The following is a 21786-nucleotide window of genomic DNA, read 5'->3' on the forward strand; positions in this document are numbered from 1 at the left end:
CCCATTTTGCAGATGGGGGAACTGAGGCCCAGAGAAGTTAAGTGACTTGCCTGAGTTTGCACAGCAGATAAATGGGGGAAGCATGATTAGAACCCAGGCCCTCTGATTCCCAACTTGGTGTTGAAGCAAACTCTAGGGCTGTAATGCTATTGCTTGACCTTGAGAAGCAAGTCACTTAACTTTCTGTTCCTCAGTTTCCTCATTTGTAATATGAGGATAAAATACCTTTTTTCTCTCTTCCCTTTAGACTGTGAGCCTTATGTGAAACAAGGACTGTGTCCATTCTGCTTATGTTGTATCAACCCAGTGCTTGGCACATAGTAAGAGCTTAAGAAACACCAAAGTTATTATGAATCCTTTACTGTGTCCTTAGGCTAGAAAGGGAACACTGTGAGGTGTTTCCATCCCATGGAGGGGAAAGATGAGAAGCTATAATAATAATAACAATAATAATGGCATTTATTAAGCGCTTACTATGTACAAAGCACTGTTCTAAGCACTGGGGCGGTTACAAGGTGATCAGGTTGTCCCATGGGGGGCTCACAGTCAATCCCCATTTTACAGATGAGGGAACTAAGGCCCAGAGAAGTTAAGTGACTTGCCCAAAGTCACACAGCTGACAAGTGGCGGTGCCGGGATTTGAACCCATGACCTCTGACTCCAAAGCCTGTGCTCTAAGATATGGAGCAGACTCCCCCACCCACCCTGGCAAATTAGCACTTTCTTGAAATGTCCAACAGTCATCTGGAAGCTATCAGCCCAGAGACTCATTTTTCTCTTCCGGCTTGGCTTTGGCTTCCAGAGCAAACAGATCCTGAAGGTGATAGGTACAGACTATGAACCTGCTAAGTTAAAAGCCATTCCTTATGATCTAAATTTAAATACTGTGGACCCATAGCATACATATCAATCAATCAATCGTATATATTGAGCACTTATTGTGTGCAGAGCACTGTACTAAGCACTTGGCTTAGTACAAGTTGGCAACATATATACATAGTGACTATACCAACAATTCCGGTCTGTTTCCTTCCCTCTAGACTGTGAGCTCGTTGTGGGCAGAGAATGTGTCTATCAACTCTGCTATATTGTACTCTCCCAAGCACTTGGGCCGTGCTCTGCGCACAGTAAGTCCTCAACAAATACAAATGATTGATTGATTAATTATTGTCTTTAAAAATGTGTGGTGGTAGTAATAGTAGCGCTCCTCTCAGGGTCATACCTGGAGAGTTTCCAGTACTTTATCAGTCTCAGCTATAGGAGGGAAAGTCAGGCAGAGACATATCCACTCCATTTGTAGCTTGGGCAGGGGCTAGCGAGTGGCAGACAATCTGCCACAAGTTAAAATCAACTGTATTTATTGAGCGCTTACTGTGTGCAGAGCACTGTACTGTTAAAACTGACCCATGCTGGACAGCAGCAACGTGGGAGAGAATCAAAGGTGAAGACTCAAGTTTACTGCGTGGAAGGAGGCATTGGTAAACCACGTCTGGATTTTTAACAGGAAAACTCTGTGAATCCATTAGGAAAACGATTGCAGAGGGAAGTGGGGCGTAGTGGGAGAGATCTGTCCGTGGCGTCGCTATGGGTCGAAGACGACTCAGCGGCATAAGACAAGTAGTAGTAGCAGCAGTAGTGGAAGTATTTTTTGAGCACTCCCTGGGCGCAATGCACTGTGCTAAGCTCTTGGGAAATACAAAATAAGAAAGAGAAGACAACTGTAACACACGGCTGTATACCATGTAGCTTTTAGTTAGTTCTCCTTTGACACAACTCAGTTAAGTCAATCAATCAGCGGTATTTACTGAGCGCATATTATGTGCAGAGCACAGTACTAAGTGCTTGGGAGTCAGCCAGTCAGTCGTATTTACTGAGCACTTACCACGTGCAGAGCACTGTACAGAGCACTTGGGAGAGTACAATAGAACAATATAACAGACACACAACGAACTTACAGGCTAGAGGGGGAGACAGACATTAATATAAATAAGTGAATTACCAATATGTACATAAATCATGCACAGAGAAGCAGTGTGGCTTGGTGGAAAGAGCATGGGCTTTAGAGTCAGAGGTCATGGGTTCAAATCCCCACTCCGCCAATTGTCAGCTGTGTGACTTTGGGCAAGTCACTTAACTTCTCTGTGCCTCAGTTCCCTCATCTGTAAAATGGGGATTAAGACTGTGAGCCCCACGTGGGGCAACCTGATCACCTTGTGTCCTCCCAGCACTTAGAACAGTGCTTTTCACTTAGTAAATGCTTAACAAATACCATTATTGTTATTATTATAAATGTCTGTGGGGCTGGAAGGGGGGATGAATAAAGGGAGCAAGTCAAGGCAGTGCAGAAGGGAGTGGAAGAAAAGGAAAAGAGAAAGTACAATACAACAGAATTAGTGGACACGTTTTCTGCCTATAACAAGTTTACAGTCCAGAAGAAAGTAAGACAGATCAATGGATAAGGTTAAGTGTATTCGAAGAAACCAGGTCCAAATGAAGGGAAGGATTGAGTTCTCTAACACTCTAAAAGGACATTCTGGCCAGTTTTGCAGCAGTACAGACTGGGTATAAGGGTAATTATAGGCTTATAAAAAGTGCTAATTGCTCAATAGCACCTAAGGGTTTCTTTAGAGCCTTGACAATTGAATATTTCCAATCCTTGGAGATTTTTGAATTTTAGGATCATTGCAGCAAGAGTTTTTTCACTGTAAGCAGTGTGGCCCAGTAGACTGCACAGATTGAGAGTTAAGAGACCCAAGCTCCGGTACTGGCTCAGTCACCTGCTGAGTCACTTAGACCTCTCTTTGCCTTAGTTTCCTCATCTGTAAACTGGAGTTCATAACCTCCACATCTCATCTGTGAGGATGAAATGAGGCAACTGACGGGAAAGCACTTTGGTAAACTAAAAGGTGTCGTTTCAAAATTCAAGGGAATCAGAGGGAGGGATGAGTTTGGCAGATTTTCTCTGATCGAAGCCATCTTAGGCCTGTTTTATTACTCCCCGTACCTCTGTTTAACTGCCCGTCTCCCCTGCTAGATTGCAAGCTCCTTTAGAGCGGGGATTGTGTCTCCCAGCTCTCTTGTATTGTACTTTCCCAAGCATTTCACAAACTGCTCCGCACACAGCAACCACTTAATCAATACCCTGGGTGATGGTGACGATGACTGTCAGTTATCAGTGTTTACTGAGCACTTCCCATGTGCAGAGCACTGTTCTGAGCACTTGGGAAAGTATAACAGAGTTGGTAGATATATTCCCCTTCCACAACAAGCTGATAGTCAAGAAGATTTTTATGAATCAGAGAATCAGAGGGTGTGGAACAGATATAATAATAACAATAATAATGATGATGGTATTTGTTAAGTGCTTACTATGTGCAAAGCACTGTTCTAAGCACTGGGGGATACAAGGTGATCAGGATGTCCCACGGGGGGGCTCACAGTCTTCATCCCCATTTTACAGATGAGGGAACTGAGGCACAGAGAAGTTAAGTGACTTGCCCAAAGTCACCCAGCAGACAGTTGGTAGAGTCGGGATTTGAACCCCTGACCTCTGACTCCAAAGCCCGTGCTCTTTCCACTGAGCCACGCTGCTTTTCTATATAATCATTGTACAATATATATAATATAATCATATAATCATAATAATTCTATATAATCATTGAATATAATAATAATAATGATGGCTTTTGTTAAGTGCTTACTATGTGCAAAGCACTGTTCTAAGTGCTGGGGAGGATACAAGGTGATTAAGTTGTCCCACATGAGGCTCACACTCTTCATCCCCATTTTACAGATGAGGGAACTGAGGCACAGAGAAGTGAAGTGACTTGCCCAAAGTCACACAGCTGACAAGTGGCGGAGCCGGGATTTGAACCCATGACCTCTGACTCCAAAGCCCGGGCTCTTTCCACGAAGCCACGCTGAATATAATCATTCAATCATATTTACTGAGCACTTATCATGTGCAGAGCACTGTACTAGTTGCTTAGATAATCCATAGGGGACAACTAATTCAGCATGATTTCACTAGTTTGGAAAACAGAATTCCATGTACTACATTCCCTAGAAATCGAATAATTTCACCTTAGCCACTTGTCCAAGAGTCTGAGTGCTTGTGAATCATTTAGGGGGGAGAAAATCCTCTTTTTTTTTTTTTTTACTGGTATTTGCTAAGCGCTTAGTATGTTCCAGGCACTGTACAAGTACTGGGGTAGACGTGGACACAGGATAATCAAGTTGGACACAATCCTTGTCCCACATGGGAATCACAGTCTTCATCCCCATTTGACGGATGAGGGAACTGAGGCCCAGAAAAGTGAATTGCCTAAGATCACAAAGCAGATGAGTGATGGAGCGGAGATTTGAACCCAGGTCTTCCGACTCCCAGGCCTGCATTCTTTTCACTAGGCCATGCTGCTTCTCTTAATAATAATGGTTATGGTATTTCTTAAGCGCTTACTATGTGCCAAGCACTGTTCTGAGCTCTGGGGGAGATACAAGGCAATCAGATTGTCCCATTTGGGGCTCACAGTCTTAATCCTCATTTTACAGATGAGGTCACAGGCACAGAGAAGTTAAGTGGCTTGCCCAACGTCACACAGCAGGCAAGCGGTGGTGCTGGGAGTCCTCTGACTCCCAAGCCCGAACTCTTTCCACTAAGCCACGCTTCTCATGTCCCTCCTATTGGAGAAAGCACGTCCCTCTCTCCCATGAGGCACATCCAAGCCGTCACCAAAACCTGCCGGTCTCAGCTCCGCAACATTGCCAAGATCCACCCTTTCCTCTCCATCCACACCGCTACCCTTCTCATTCAAGCTCTCATCCTATCCTGTCTGGACTACTGCATCAGCCTTCTCTCTGATCTCCCATCCTCGTGTCTCTCTCCACTTCAATCCATACTTCATGCTGCTGCCCGGATTCTCTTTGTCCAGAATCGCTCTGGGCATGTTACTCCCCTCCTCAAAAATCTCCAGTGGCTACCAATCAATCTGCGCATCAGGCAGAAACTCCTCACCCTGGGCTTCAAGGCTGTCCATCCCCTCGCCCCCTCCTACCTCACCTCCCTTCTCTCCTTCTACAGCCCAGCCTGCACCCTCCGCTGCTAATCTCCTCACTGTACCTCGTTCTCGCCTGTCCCGCCATCGACCCCCAGCCCACGTCATCCCCCGGTCCTGGAATGGCCTCCCTCTACCCATCCGCCAAGCTAGCTCTCTTCCTCCCTTCAAGGCCCTACTGAGAGCTCACCTCCTCCAGGAGGCCTTCCCAGACTGAGCCCCTTCCTTCCTCTCCCCCTCGTCCCCCTCTCCATCCCCCCATCTTACCTCCTTCCCTTCCCCACAGCACCTGCATATATGTATATATGTTTGTACATATTTGTTACTCTATTTATTTATTTATTTATTTTACTTGTACATATCTATTCTATTTATTTTATTTTGTTAGTATGTTTGGTTTTGTTCTCTGTCTCCCCCTTTTAGACTGTGAGCCCACTGTTGGGTAGGGAATGTCTCTATATGTTGCCAACTTGTACTTCCCAAGCGCTTAGTACAGTGCTCTGCACACAGTAAGCGCTCAATAAATATGATTGATTGAGTGATGAAGAGCGAACACTGACTTCCACATGGGGTGATAGGCGCTTCTGACTTTTGGCGGAGGAAAATAACCAGATAGTCCTCCTTGGGAGAAAGATGTTGTTGAGATCCTTCCAATGCATGCATGGTGGGTGGATGGGTCTCAAAGTATTAAGATCCGATCCAGAAGAACAGAATGCAGGAACACCTCCTGAAGTGCTTTATTTTTCTTTCCCAGAAAGCAAAGAAGTCACGTAATTCTTCTGAGACTTAAACCAGATAGTCTAGTTATTATTAACTGTGATATTTAGGGTTAGGGAATCGTCATTGCCTAAGCTTTCAGAGGGATTCATTCATTCATTCAATCGTATTTATTGAGCGCTTACTGTGTGCAGAGCAATCAATCAATCAATTTATTGAGCTCTTGCTGTGTGCAGAGCACTGGACTAAGCGCTTGGAAGTACAAATCAGCAACATATAGAGATGGTCCCTACCCAACAACAAGCTCACGATCTAGAGGGGGGATAATAAATGTGGTTCTAAGCTTGGGAGAGATGACCCTCATCCACACATAATTCTCTCTCCATCCCTAGTCTCATAGGGAGAATAGTGATTGTAAACTCTGGTTTAGAATATTGAAATTTATTTTTCACCATTCTTCATTAAGACAGGCTGAAATGCACAGTAAAGACAGCAAAACAGAACATTGCCCTGCTGGAATCCCTTTCACTGCTCCAAAACTACACACTGGGAAAAATAAAAATGATTGTGGAATTCATTAAGCACTTACTTTGTGCCAAGCACTCATCTAAGTGCTGGGTGACCCAGTGGCTAGAGCATGGCCCTAGGAGTAAGAAGGATCTGGGTTCTTATTCCGGCACCGCCACTGGTCTGCTTTGTGACCTTGGGCAAGTCACTCAAATTGTCTGTGCCTCAGTGACCTCATTTTTAAAATGGGGATTAAGACTGTGAGCCCAATATAGGACAGTGTCCAACCCGATTTCCTTACATCCACCCCTGCACTTAGAACACTGCCTGGCACAGAGTAAGAGCTTAACAAATACTACTACTAATACTAATAATAATAATGGTATTTGTTAAGCACTTACTATGTGCAAAGCACTGTTCTAAGCACTGGAGGGGGGACAAGGTGATCAAGTTGTCCCCTGCGGGGCTCACAATCTTAATCCCCATTTTACAGATGAGGTAATTGAGGCACAGAGAAGATAAGTGACTTGCCCAAAGTCACATAGCGGATTAGTGGCGGAGCCGGGATTAGAACCCATGACCTCTGACTCCCAAACCCATGCTCCTTCAATCAATCAATCAATCAATCATATTTATTGAGCGCTTACTGTGTGCAGAGCACTGTACTAAGTGCTTGGGAAGTACAAGTTGGCAACGTATAGAGACAGTCCCTACCCAACAGTGGGCTCACAGTCTAAAAGGGGGAGACAGAGAACAAAACCAAACATACTAACAAAATAAAATAAATAGAATAGATATGTACAAGTAAAATAAATAAATAAATAGAGTAATACATATGTACAAACATATATGCATATATACAGGTACATATATACATGGCTCATATTTCCACTGAGCCATGCTGCTTCTCTACTACTATTATTATTATTATTATTGTTATTATTATTATTATTATTATTATAGTGCAAGATAATTAGATCCCACATGGGGCTCACAGTCTTAAGTAAGAGGGAGAACAGTTATTAAATCTCCATTGTGCAGATCAGGGTACAGAAGGACAAAGTGAAATGACTTGCCCAAGGTCTCACACAGCAGAAAGGTGGGGCAGCCAGGATTAGAACCCAGGTCCTCTGACTCCAAGGTTCGTGCTCCGATCCAGTTGGGCCACACTGCTGTGGGAATCACAGTTCCGAGAGAGAAAATGAGTTTTCTGGCCATTTTGGCTCTTTCTTTGGGATCCTGCATTCTCTGCCCCTCAGGTCATTCTTGATGTTTGGCTGGGAATAAGCTGGTTTGAACCAATAAACCCAACTTCATTTCTGAGGAGCAGGTGGTTTGCTCTTAAGAGGCATTTTGAGAGCGCATCTAATCATCCTCGATGATTGGAAAACAATATTCTTACCGCACCTGTGAATATTTGTCGGGAACAATCATGGAATTTGTAGTTATTATGAATATTGACTAACAAATTCAAAGCCCTGGGGAACTGTGAGAGAATTCTGCCAGCTCTATTTCTGAAAGACTGTTTTCTGATAGATCGAGTTTCATTAAGGGTAATGGCTCCCTTCCATGCTAGGTTCTTAGATGAAAATTGCTTTACCAACTCCACTGTGAGTTATATTTTGACATCAAAACTGGAGGCATCACCTTACAGGTACGAAGCAATAATAATTATAATGATAATTATGGGTTTTTTTCAGTGCTTACTTTGTGCTATGCAATATGGTAGGACACAATCTCCGTCCCAAATGGGGCTCCCAGTTGCAAACCCCATCTAACAGATGAGATAACCAAGGCACAGAGAAGTTAAGTGACATGCCCATGGTCACACAGTGGCCTAGTAGTGGAGCCAAGATTAGAACCCAGGTCCTTCTGACTCCCAGGCTTATTGTGCTCTACCCACTAGGCCATACTGCAGCCTACTTGCCTAGTGAGAAGCAGTGTGGCTCAGTGGAAAGAGCGAGGGCTTGGGAGTCACAGGTCATGAGTTCCAATTCTGGCTCCACCACTTATCAGCTGTGTGACCTTGGGCAAGCCACTTAACGTCTCTGTGCCTCAGTTACCTCATCTGTAAAATGGGGATGAAGACTGTGAGCCCCACGTTGGACAACCTGATCACCTTGTATCCCCCCAGTGCTTCACACATAGTAAGCACTTAACAAATACCATCATTATTATTATTATCAGTGGAAAGAGCCTGTCCCTTGTCTGCTGTGTGAACTTGGTACATAGTAAGCGCATAACAAATACCAAAAAAAACCCTCCATTTTGCAGATGAGGTGACACAGATATGGTGAAGTGAAGTGAAGTGCCTTTCCCAAGGTCAATCAATCATTCGTATTTATTGAGCGCTTACTGTGTGCAGAGCACTGTACTAAGTGCTTGGGAAGTACAAGTTGGCAATATATAGAGAGGGTCCCTACCCAACAGTGGGCTCACATAGCAGGGAAGTGGTGGAGCCGGGATTAGAACTCAGGGCCTTCTGATTCTCAGGCCCGGGTATTATTCTCTAAGCAACACTGAGTGTGTGTCATGGTGGTGTGTTTCTCAAGAACATGGAAGAGTTACAGCCTTGAGAAGGTTGGACACCACTACAGTGCTGAAGATGATGATGATGATCAATCAATCAATCAATCAATCGTATTTATTGAGCACTTACTGTGTGCAGAGCACTGTACTAAGTGCTTGGGAAGTACAAGTTGGCAACATACAGATGATGACGATGCTGGCATTTATTTAGTGCTTACTATGTGCAAAGCACTGTTCTAAGTGCTGGGGAGGTTACAAGGTGATCAGGTTGTCCCACAGGGGGCTCACAGTCTTAATTCCCATTTTACAGATGAGGTAACTGAGGCCCAGAGAAGTTAAGTGATTTGCCCATAGTCACACAGCTGACAATTGGTAGAGCTGGGATTTGAACCCATGACCTCTGACTTCAAAGCCCGTGCTTTTTTCCAGGTGAGCCACGCTGCTTCTCTGCACACTGAAGATGCATGCTTAATAAATGCCATTATTATTATTATTATTATTTTTATCTCATTATTGAGGCCATTTTGTCACCAGGTGTAATCATTTTGCAAAACTCCATGAAGGCATTTGGGATTCAATCATAATAATGATTATAATTGTATTTGTTTAGCGCTTACTATGTGCCAAGCACTGTTCCAAGCTCTGGGGTTGATACAAGGTAATCGGGTTATCTCATGCGGGGCTCACAGTCTTAATCCCCATTTTACAGCTGAGGTAACTGAGGAAGAGAGAAGTGAAGTGACTTTTTTGTGGTATTTGTTAAGTGCTTACTATGTGCAAAGCACTGTTCTAAGCGCTGGGAGGGATACAAGGTGATCAGGTTGTCCCACGTGGGGCTCACAGTCCCCATTTTACAGATGAGGTAACTGAGGCCCAGAGAAGTGAAGTGACTTGCCCAAAGTCACACAGCTGACAAGTGGCGGAGGTGAGATTAGAACCTACGACCTCTGACTCCCAAGCCCGGGCTCTTTCCACTAAAACACGCTGCTTCTCCTTATGACGGCATTTGTAAAGCGCTTACTATGTGCCAGGCACTGTACTAAGTGCTGGGGTACAAGCAAATCAAGTTGGACACGCAGGACTCACAGTATCAATCCCCATTTTACAGATGAGGGAACTGAGGCCCAGAGAAGGGAAGTGATTTGCCCAAGGTCACACAGCAGACGAGTGGTGGAGTCAGAAATAGAACCCGTGACTTTTTGATTCCCAGGTCGGTGCTCTATCTAGTAAGCGCTTAATAAATACCATTATTATTATTATTATTATTATTATTATATTATTATTATTATCCACTACGCCATGCTGCTTCTATTTCAATCATCTGGCTCTTTGTCTATCCCCCTAAAACTACACATGCTCTGTCACAGGGAAGTGTCTAGAAAATGCATTTTTAAATAGTATTTTTGAAAAGCTTACTATGTGTCAACAACTGTTCTAAAAGCTGAGGTAGATAAAAGTGTATCAGGTCGGACGCAATCCCTGTCCCACATGGGGCTCACAGTCTAAGTAGGAGGGAGAACAAATATTAAATTCCCTTTTTACAGATGAAGTAACTGAGGGACAGAGAAGGGAAGTGACTTGGCCAAGGTCACATGGCAGACAAGCGGCAGAGACAGGATTTGAACCTAAATCCTTCTGATTCCCAGGCCCGTATTCTACCCACTAGACCGCGATGCTTCTCCACCGATTTCATCGATTTATTATGTTGCCAACTTGTACTTCCCAAGTGCTTAGTACAGTGCTCTGCACACAGTAAGCACTCAATCAATACGATTGAATGAATGAATGACTTGATCAGTCCATTGCCTCAATCAACCAACGATTCCAATGAAGTGACGTGGTTTTAATAATAATAACGAAGATATTTGGTTAAGCGCTTAGAGCCAGGCACTATTAGAGGAAACAGCACAGGTCTGGGAGCCGAGAAGACCTGGGTTCTAATCCTGACTCTGCCACTTGCCTCCTGTGTGTCCTAGGGTAAGGGCACTTAATCTCTCTGTACTTCAGTTTCCTCATCTGTAAAATGGGAATGAAATGCCTGTTCTCCCTCCTACTTGGCCAGTGAACTCCATTTTGAACTTGTACATAACATCATCATCATCAATCGTATTTATTGAGCGCTTACTATGTGCAGAGCACTGTACTAAGCGCTTGGGAAGTACAAATTGGCAACATATAGAGACAGTCCCTACCCAACAGTGGGCTCACAGTCTAAAAGGGGAGACAGAGAACAAAACCAAACATACTAACAAAATAAAATAAATAGAATAGATATGTACAAGTAAAATCAATCAATAAATAGAGTAATAAATATGTACAAACATATATACATATATACAGGTGCTGTGGGGAAGGGAAGGAGGTAAGATGGGGGGATGGAGAGGGGGACGAGGGGGAGAGGAAGGAAGGGGCTCAGTCTGGGAAGGCCTCCTGGAGGAGGTGAGCTCTCAGCAGGGCCTTGAAGGGAGGAAGAGATATCTATTCTATTTATTTTATTTTGTTAGTATGTTTGGTTTTGTTCTCTGTCTCCCCCTTTTAGACTGTGAGCCCACTGTTGGGTAGGGACTGTCTCTATATGTTGCCAACTTGTACTTCCCAAGCGCTTAGTACAGTGCCCTGCACACAGTAAGTGCTTAATAAATATGATTGATGATGATGATGATGATTATTGATGACTGTTCCCAACCTGATTATCTTTCTTCTGCCCCAGCACTTAACACAGTGCTTGGCACGCAGTAAGAATAGTGCTTTGTACATAGCGCTTAATAAATACCACTATTATTATTATTATTTGATAAATACCTCAATTATTATCAGTGAAGCATCGCCCTAGGCCAATGCAGCTTTATCCTTGTGATCATGCTTTTGTGATTTTTTTTTCACCTTCCTCACCCCGTCAAAAATTTGGCTCCCAGAAGAGGAATTAGCCTGGTCCATATAGAGCCTTTTAAGTGTTTTTAAGGAGCCGCTTCTACTGTGGTGAAATTCAGGCTTTCTGTGAATGATCACATTGTTCTGAACTTCTTTGTTGGATCACTTTAATCATTTTCCCTTGGTGGAAATCTTTTATTACCACTGAATTGAGCTGCACAGGTAGATAAGTAGACTAATTATTGGCCATTAACAACACTAGGTCGGCAAGACCTGGGAAAGGAGCTTATACAGGGTTTTTATTCACACCAGGATATATTATATCCCGTGCATTCTTCTATTTAGCAAAGCCTTTTGCAGGTTATTGCGTTATTATTGCAGGTTGGAGTTGTATTCCACCGCCTTATTTTGCTAACAAGAATGCCAGAATAACTCTCCGTCAATATGTATTTGAAATAATACGATAGTTTTCATTTCTCTGCGAGTGTTATCTCTGAGGCTGCACTGTTCAGTCTGGGTTTTAAGAGGATGTTCGACTTTTCGTTCCCAAGGCAGAGGCAGCTGGACCCTTCAAAATGTCAGAACAAATTCCCATCGGGAGAAGAATCAGCTCCTGATTTCAGTCTTCCCTGAGTTTCTCAAGGTTTTGGCACTTTTTTTATGGTGTTTGTTAAGCAGAGGGTGTGAATTCTAATCCCGGCTCTGTCACTTGTCTGCTGTGTGACCTTAGGCAAGTCACTCAACTTCTCTGTGACTCAGTTACCTCATCTGTAAAATGGGGATTAAGAACTGTGAGCCCCACGTGGGAAAACTTGACTACCTTGTATCTACCCCAGTGCTTAGAACAGTGCTTGGCACATAGTGAACACTTAACAAATACCATTATTATAATTATTATCATTACAAGCTAATCAGTTTGGATACGGTCCCGATCCCACTAATAATAATAATAATGATGGCATTTATTAAGCGATTACTATGTGCAAAGCACTGTTCTAAGCGCTGGGGAGGTTACAAGGTGATCAGGTTGACCTACGAGGGGCTCATAGTCTTTATCTCCATTTTCCAGATGGGGGAACTGAGGCACAGAGAAGTGAAGTGACTTGCCCAAAGTCACACGGCTGACAATTGGCAGAGCCGGGATTTGAACCCATGACCTCTGATTCCAAAGCCCGGGCTCTTTCCACTGAGCCATGCTGCTTCTCTGCCACTAGACTGTAAGCCCATTGTGGGCAGGGATTGTCTCTCTTTATTGCTGCATTGTACTTTCCAAGGGCTTAGTTCAGTGGTCTGCACACAGTAAGCACTCTATCAATACAACTGAATGAGTGAATGAATGAATGAATGAATGAATGAATGAATGAATGTCCCATATGGGGCTCACAGTATTAATCCTCATTTTACAGATGTGGTAACTGAAGCACAGAGAAGTGAAGTGACTTGCCCAAGGTCACACAGCAGACAGTAGTAGAGTTGAGATTAAAAGCCAGATCCTTCTGAATCCCTTCAAAGCCCTACTGAGAACTCACCTCCTCCAAGAGGCCTGCCCAGACTGAGCCCCCCCCTTTTCCTCTGCTCCTCCTCCCCCGCCATCGCCCCAACTCTCTCCCTCTGCTCTGCACCCTTCCCCGCCCTACAGCACTTGTATATATATATATACATATATATTACTCTATTTTATTAATGATGTGTATAGAGAAGCAGCGTGGCTCAGTGGAAAGAGCCCAGGCTTGAGAGTCAGAGGTCATGGGTTCTAATCCCAGCTCTGCCACTTGTCTGCTGTGTGACTTTGGGCCAGTCACTTCACTTCTCTGTGCCTCAGTTCCCTCATCTGTAAAATGGGGATGAAGACTGTGAGCCCCACTTGGGACAACCTGATTACCTTGTATCTCCTCCAGCACTTAGAGCAGTGCTTGCCACATAGTAAGCGCTTAACAAATACCATTATTATTATTATATATCTATAATTCTATTTATTTTAGTGGTATTGATGCCTGTCTACTTGTTTTGTTTTGTTGTCTAGACTGTGAGCCCGTTGTTGGGTAGGGATTGTCTCTATTGCCGAATCGTACTTTCCAAGTGCTGAGTACGGTGCTCTGTACACAGTAACTGCTCAAGAAATACAATTGAACGAATGAAAGAACTAGGCCACACTGCTGAGCACAAAGCCCTTCAGTCCTTGGAGAGCTCTTTCAGGAGTCCCAAATTAGGGAGGGCTCAGGTCTTATATAATGATAATAATAATAATAATTTCAATTGACACGTTAAGCACTCACTCTGTGCAAAGCACTGTACTAAGCATTCAGATAGATACAAGATCATCAGGTCTGAACACAGTCCCTGTCCCACTTGGGGTTCACATTCTAAGTAGTAGGGAGGAGGATTGAATTTCCATTTTAAAGATGAGGTAACTAAGGCCTGGGAGATTGAAGTGACTTGCCCAAGGTCACACAGCAGAGAAGAGGCAGAGCTGTGATTAGAACCCGGGTCCTCCGACTTCCAGGACCGTGCTCATTTCAGTTGGCCATGCTGCTTCCCTGTGCTTCCCTTCCAGCACCAATGAGCCTGGGATTTGGAATGGCAAATTAATCAATCAATCAATCAATCAGAGAAGCAGCATCGCCTAATGGCTAGAGCACAGGCCTGGGAATCAGAAGGACCTGAGCAGCATGGCTCAGTGGAGAGAGCACGGGCTTTGGAGTCAGAGGCCATGGGTTCAAATCCCGCTCCACCAGTTGTCAGCTGTGTGACTTTGGGCAAGTCACTTAACTTCTCTGTGCCTCAGTGACCTCATCTGTAAAGTGGGGATGAAGACTGTGAGCCCTATGTGGGACAACCTGATCACCTTGTAACGTCCCCAGCGCTTAGAACAGTGCTTTGCACATAGTAAGTGCTTAATAAATGCCATTATTATTATTATTATTCTAATCCTGGCTCCGCCATTTGCCTCTGTGTGACTTTGGACAAGTCACTTCACTTTACCTCAGTTACCTCATCTATAAAACGGGGATTCAGACTATGGAACATGGACTGCATCCCAGATGATTAGCTTGTATCTACCCCAGCGCTTATTACAGTCCCCGGAACATAGTAAGCATTTAACAAATACCGTAAAAAAGCAATCAATGCCACATCTTTCATCATCATTTTAATACAACTGTCATCATCTGCCCCAATGACCTCCCAACTGGAAGTCAACCAACAGTCCCTTCACTGATCTCCCAGCTTCCAGAGAGGGACCGTTTCAGTAAAAATAGGGTGCCCCTCCTAGAATCCAAACCAGTCCTCCGTTTATCACATCATTCTTGTGGGAAGATTGGATCCGACTTCGGTTGCAACTCGAGACACGGTTTTCAGGAAGCAGTTGTGTTGAAAATTGAAGCCTTTTTGTATTCTAATTCAGATCCGCTAACTAATATTAATAAATAATTGTGGTACTTGTTAAGTGCTTACTCTCTGCCAGACACTGTTCTAAGCGCTGGGGTAGATACAGGTAAATCGGGTTGGACACAGTCCCTGTCCCACATGGGGCTCACTCTCTTAATCCCCATTTCACAGATGAGGAGACTGAGGCCCAGAGAAGTGAACTGACTTACTCAAGGTCACGCAGAAGACATGTGGCAGAACTGGGATTAGAACTCAGGTCCTTCGGACTCCCAGGCTCTATTCACTAAGCCCCAGTGCTTCCCTACTAAGCCACTCTTTGACACAGACTTTGAATAAATTCAGTATCATTATGGTTCCTATAGCAAGAGGTAATTCGCTCCATGCAGCTCCAACACATGCTTAGAAGTTGCTCATTTGCCAGAGGGGCACTGGGGCATTGAATTACAGGTCTTATTCTACAGAATGATCAGGAAAAAATAGACAGGGAACAACAATTTTTCTTTCCTTTTATGGAGAGGAGGTGATTAATTAGAAAAAAAATAAGTAATTAAACCAACCAGCAAGGCTCCTGGCAAGTAGGTGAACAGACAGTGGATAAGGTACTCGAAACATTCTGCCTTGAGCAGAGGCAATCAGAAGCCAAGTAGGTACTAAAGAAACGAAATGGAAATTTCAGATCGAAGAATGGAGTTTTAGAGCAGTCTTTAAATTAAGCATCTAGAACTGTAACTATTATCAACCAATGAGCACTTACTGTGAACAGGACACTGTACTAAGAGCTCGGGAGAGTGAGATACAACAGAGACACATTCCCCGCCTATAATGAACTATTCTATGATGACGTCTCTGCATCTGGATCCAACTATCATTAGCCTCTAATTGGTTTAATTGCTCGTCTCCAAATATTCATGGAGATAAATACTGGGGCCAACGTGGATTTTTTTCCCCTTTAATCGCCTTTCTGTTAAGCCAGAGAGTAAATGAGGCCTGAAATGAATTTGCATGATGCTTTAATCAATAGTCAAAATATTTGGTCCTGTTCCTCACGCGTAATATTGCTTGATCCACTCAGGATCCGCTGTTTTCCTGGAACTAGAAAACTCCCTGATGCTCCCAAGCCCAGAGCACCTCTTGATTCGAATCCTATTTCTGAGCCAGGGAAACCTGGTCAATGGCAAATGGTTTCCTGCCAGCTCTATCTCTGCCAAGCTAAGCTCTGCCAGGGTAGGCCAGAATGTGGCCACCTACTAATTAGCTCAGAATGGACCCGTCAAGTTGCCTGTCCTCCTCCACTGGAGGCCATTAGTGAGATCTGTTAAATTGAACTCTCCCAAGCACTTAGTACAGTGCTCGACACCCAGTTATTATCATTATCAAGTGTCGTCGAGTCATTTCCTATTCAATGAGACTCTGTGGATCTATTTTTTCTGGAACATCCTGTCTTCTGCCATAATCCATAACCTTGCTAACGATTCTTCCTTTATTGTTATGGTTTCTATCTTCCACTTTGCCTCTTCCACGTTTTCCCTGGACTTTTCCTAGCATTAGTGTCTTCTCCAGAGAGTTAGTCCTCCTGATAAAGCGTCCAAAATATGTTAATCTAAGTCGAGTCATATGGCCTTCCAAAGACCACTTTGGCTTAATTTGCTCCAAAACCCATTTGTTTGTTTTTCGGGCAGTCCACGGTATTCGCAAAAGCCTTCTCCAACACGATGCTTCAAAAGAATCGACACTCTTTCTGTCCTGTGTTTTCACTGTCCTGCTTTCAGATCCATAAACCGTCACTGGAAATGCCATAGAATTGACATTTTGTACTTTTGTGGCAATTGTTACATCAGCGCTTTTCATGACTTTTTCAAGGCTCTTCATAGCAAGTCTTCCTAAGATTAATCTTCGGAATATTTCTCGACTACTAGTTGTTTTATTATTGATTATCGATCCCAGGAGAGACATACAGTTAGCACTCCATAAATATCGCTGATTGACTGATTGACTGAACAGTAGCGTGGAAGCAACATGGCCTAGTGGACAGAGCATGGGCCTGGTGTTTAACAAATACCATAAAAACCAAACAAACGACAACAAAAAACATTGCTAGCTGCTGGTAGTCTGACTTGGTTCTCGGAGTGTATTGTGGGTGATTCTGCCTGGCGTTTGATAGGAGCTGTGGCTTGCATGAACTATGGTGAGTTTATGAAATAGCTCGAATAACTGTGATATTTGTTAATCAATCAATCAATCGTATTTATTGAGCGCTTACTGTGTGCAGAGCACTGTACTAAGCACTTGGGAAGTACAAGTTGGCAACATATAGAGACGGTCCCTACCCAACAGTGGGCTCACAGTCCTATGTGCCAGGCACTGTACTAAGCGCTAGGGTGGTTACAAACAAATCAGGATGGACACAGTCCCTGCCCCACATGGGGCTCACGGTCTCAATCCCTATTTACAAGCGAGGTAAGTGAGGCACAGAGAAGTCGAGTGACTTGCCCAAGGTCACAAAGCAGACAAGTGGCAGAGCCGGGATTAGAACCCATGACCTTCTGATTCCCAGGCCCCTACTCCATCCACTACGCCAGTGAAACTGTTGGTGAAACGTGGAGGTGGGTTTTGCAAGATAAGTTTAGCTCGGGCGTCTTTTCCTCAGCAAACTGGAAGTTTTCAGAGAAGTCTGACAGCTCATAATTTTGCATGGTCAATGTCCGTCTCCCAGATAATGAAATGCCCTAGATAAGTCCTTTTTTCCCCTGTCTGTTGTGGAGAGGAGGTTTTCAGAAGCAGGAAACGTACTACTCTTTAAACGGGTGTAGCTTGCTCCTGACCTATTAAGGGCTCAGTGATTATATAAGAAAAAAAATATGCGAACGGACCATCTAACATCATTTCAGATGCATTCACGGCCCAAATGACCCCAGCGTTGTGCCAAGGCTGTGCTGGATAGGCTTAGCCCGGTGGGGAGCTGATTGTCTGCTACTACCTACCCCTTTAGCCACCAACCTTGACTGATTATTTTTCAGGTTTGCTGCTGTTCCCGTCCACCTCGGGAGAATGTCCAGAGGGTTCTTCAATCCGAAAATTTCACCTCTGTTGGCAAAGCCCCAGGACCCATTCTGCTCCTTCAGAATCAAAACTAGAACCTAGGACTCCTAGGTCCCAGGGAGTAGACTAAAGACAGGGCTTAGCTACCTGCCAAGTCCAACTCGCTCACTCTACTTCGATCTTGTCTCTCTTCCCCTTGCTCATGTCTTCCCTGTTTCTTGGGACTCCTTTTCCTTTGGTATCTCCCAGACCACCACTCCCCCCATTTTCTCAGCCCTACTAAACTTACATCTCCTCTAGCGAGCCTTCCCTAACAGATCGCTCATGTCCTCACCTGCCTCATTTGGCATCATCATTCTGCGTCAACCCCAAGTGTATCATTCACAGATAGACTGGAATCCACCCCCTCCAAAGCAGTTAGGGATTCACCCCACCCCCATGGTGTGGCTCAGTGGAAAAGAGCCCGGGCTTTGGAGTCAGAGGTCATGGGTTCAAATCCCAGCTCCACCAACTGTCAGCTGTGTGACTTTGGGCAACTCACTTACCTTCTCTGTGCCTCAGTTACCTCAACTGTAAAATGGGGATGGAGACTGTGAGCCCCCCGTGGGACAACCTGATCACCTTGTAACCTCCCCAGTGCTTAGAACAGTGCTTTGCACATAGTAAGTGCTTAATAAATGTCATTATTATTATTATTATTATTTCCTTCACACCCTGTGGCTGCCCTTACTACAGATACCAGGGGAGTATCTGTCTCCCCTACTAGACTGTAAGCTTCTTGAGGCCAGGAACCCTATCCATTCCACTGTACTCTCCCAGACACCTCTCATGGTGGTCTGCACACAGGAAGTGCTCTATGAATACTATTGATTGACAAAATGAATATAATCATTAATAATAATCATTATGGTACTTATTAAGCACTTACTATATGCTAAAGATGTGGATTCTAATCCCAGCCTCGCCATGAGTCTGCTCTGTGACCTTGGGCAAGTCACTACTTCTCTGTGCCTCAGTTACCTCATCCATAAAAAATAGGGATAAGAGTGTGAGCCCCATTTGGGACAGGGACTGGGTCCAAGCAAATTACCCTGAATCTACATCAGCACTTAGTACAGTGCCTGGCACATAGTAAGCACTTAGCAAATACCATAATTATTATTACTATCGAATACACTTCTAAATGCTGGGATAGATACAAGTTAATCAGGTTGGACACAGTCTCTGTCCCATAAAAGGCTTGCACTCTGCATCTCCATTTTCTAGACGAGAGCACTGAGGTCCAGAGAAGTGAAGTGACTTACCCGAGGTCACATAGCCGACATGTGGCAGAGCCAGAATTAGAACTCAGGTCCTTATGACTCTCAGGCCCATTCTCTGTCCACTAAGCCATGCTGCTTCTGGATTCATTCATTGAATCGTATTTATTGAGCGCTTACTGTGTGTAGAGCACTGTATTAAGCGCTTGGGAAGTACAAGTCGGCAACATGTAGAGACGGTCCCTACCCAACAATGGGCTCACAGTCTAGAAGGGGGAGACAGACAGCAAAACAAAACATGTAGACAGGTGTCAAAATAGTCAGAACAAATAGAAATATAGCTGGATGTAACCAAAAACACCCAGCCACTAACCACCCCAAGGTTGAATGGTTCTCATGGTTTTTAAAGAACACAAAAATAGTCATCATTATCATCACTATTGTGACATTTATTAAGCACTTACTATGCTCCAGGCACTGTACAAGATGTGGAGGTAAATGCAAGAAAATTGGGTTGGACACAGTCCCTGTCCTACATGGGGCTCTCAGTCTTCCTCCACATTTGACATATGAGGTAACTGAGGCCTAAAGAAGTGAAGTGACTTGCCCAGGGTCACCCAGCAGCCAAAGGGCAGAGCAGGGATTAGAACCCAGGTCCTTCCGACTTCCAGGCCTGTGCTCTATTCATTCATTAATTCATTCAATCGTATTTCTTGAGCGCTTACTGTGTGCAGCGCACTGTACTAAGTGCTTGGGAAGTACAAGTTGGCCACATATAGAGATGGTCCCTACCCAACAGTGGGCTCACAGTCTAGAAGGGGGAGACAGAGAACAAAACAAAACATATTAACAAAATAGAATAAATATGTACAAATAAAATAAATAGAGTAATAAATACGTACAAACATATATACATATATGCAGGTGCTGTGGGGAGGGGAAGGAGGTAAGGCGGGGGGGATGGGGAGGGGGAGGAGGGGAAGAGGAAGGAGGGGGCTCAGTAAGCGCTCAATAAATACGATTGAATGAATGAATTAGGCCATGCTTCCTCGGGGAAGCATCTCCCTTGCCACTCAAAAAAGGATATGAAAGTTCTATATATCCCACTGCCTCTGCTTGCTGAAGGGATTATTAGCAGAGCCATCCAAGGCAGCCTTTGGGAACAGTCAGATATCCATGAACACAAATTCAAAGCTGCTTCAGTGCTGGCAGGAACAGATTTGCCCTTCTGCCACCCCGTGGAGATGCTCATTAGCTATCTCCTCCTGCTTCTAACCAGGGATTGAACCCTTGCGACTTTTTTAGTCCGTAGACAGCAATGCTGCCCAAAGCCAAGTCAGTAAAACCATGTCTAGCTTCCAGGAAGGCAGATCTGCTCTCCACAGCCCAGGCTGTGGGGCAGACATGGGTTCGAATCCCGACTTCACCACTCGTCTGCTGTGTGACCTTGGGCAAGTCACTTCACCCCTCTGGGCCTCAGTTACCTCAGCTGGAAAATGGGGATGAAGACTTTGAGCCCCATGCTGTGTCAATCAATCAATCAATCATATTTATTGAGCGCTTACTATGTGCAGAGCACTGTACTAAGCGCTTGGGAAGTACAAATTGGCAACATATAGAGACAGTCCCTACCCAACATTGGGCTCACAGTCTAAAAGGGGGAGACAGAGAAAAAAAAAAACCAAACATACTAACAAAATAAAATAAATGGAATAGATATGTACAAGTAAAATAAATAAATAAATAGAGTAATAAATATGTACAAACATATATACATATATACAGGTGCTGTGGGGAAGGGAAGGAGGTAAGATGCGGGGGATGGAGAGGGGGACGAGGGGGAGAGGAAGGAAGGGGCTCAGTCTGGGAAGGCCTCCTGGAGGAGGTGTCCAACCTGATTACCTCGTATTCAGCTCAGCGCTTAGGACAGTACCTGGCATCTTGTAAGAACTTAACAAATACTACAATTATCATTACTGGGAAAAATTTGATCTTGGTAGAAGCAAATCTAAGCTCCTCTTTGGGTCTGGAGGCCAACTGGGTTTGGATGGATTAAAGTCTGTCAATCCCTTTAGACTGTAAACTCAGTGAGGGCTGGGAAGGTGTCTGTTTATTGTTGTTTGCACTCTCCCAAGCACTTAGTACAGTGCTGAGAATAGAGTAAGTGCTCAATGAATACAATTAACTGACTGAAAAGAAGGCTCTTCAGTGAACCCCCAGGGGACTCCAAATTTAGAAGATTATCATTGTGCGACTTCACTGGGCTGTTGAAAATGCTGTTGGGGTGAAGGTGAGATTGGAGTTGGAAGATTGCCATTCTGGTTAGATGGAGGAAGAGAAACTCCAGACCTTGGGTATATTTGTTTCATGTTATTTCTTAAGCCCTTATTAGTCCCAGGCACTGTTCTAAGCTCAGGGGTAGT

The sequence above is a fragment of the Tachyglossus aculeatus genome, chromosome 23, assembly GCF_015852505.1.
Source record: "Tachyglossus aculeatus isolate mTacAcu1 chromosome 23, mTacAcu1.pri, whole genome shotgun sequence".
Taxonomy (NCBI): domain Eukaryota; kingdom Metazoa; phylum Chordata; class Mammalia; order Monotremata; family Tachyglossidae; genus Tachyglossus; species Tachyglossus aculeatus.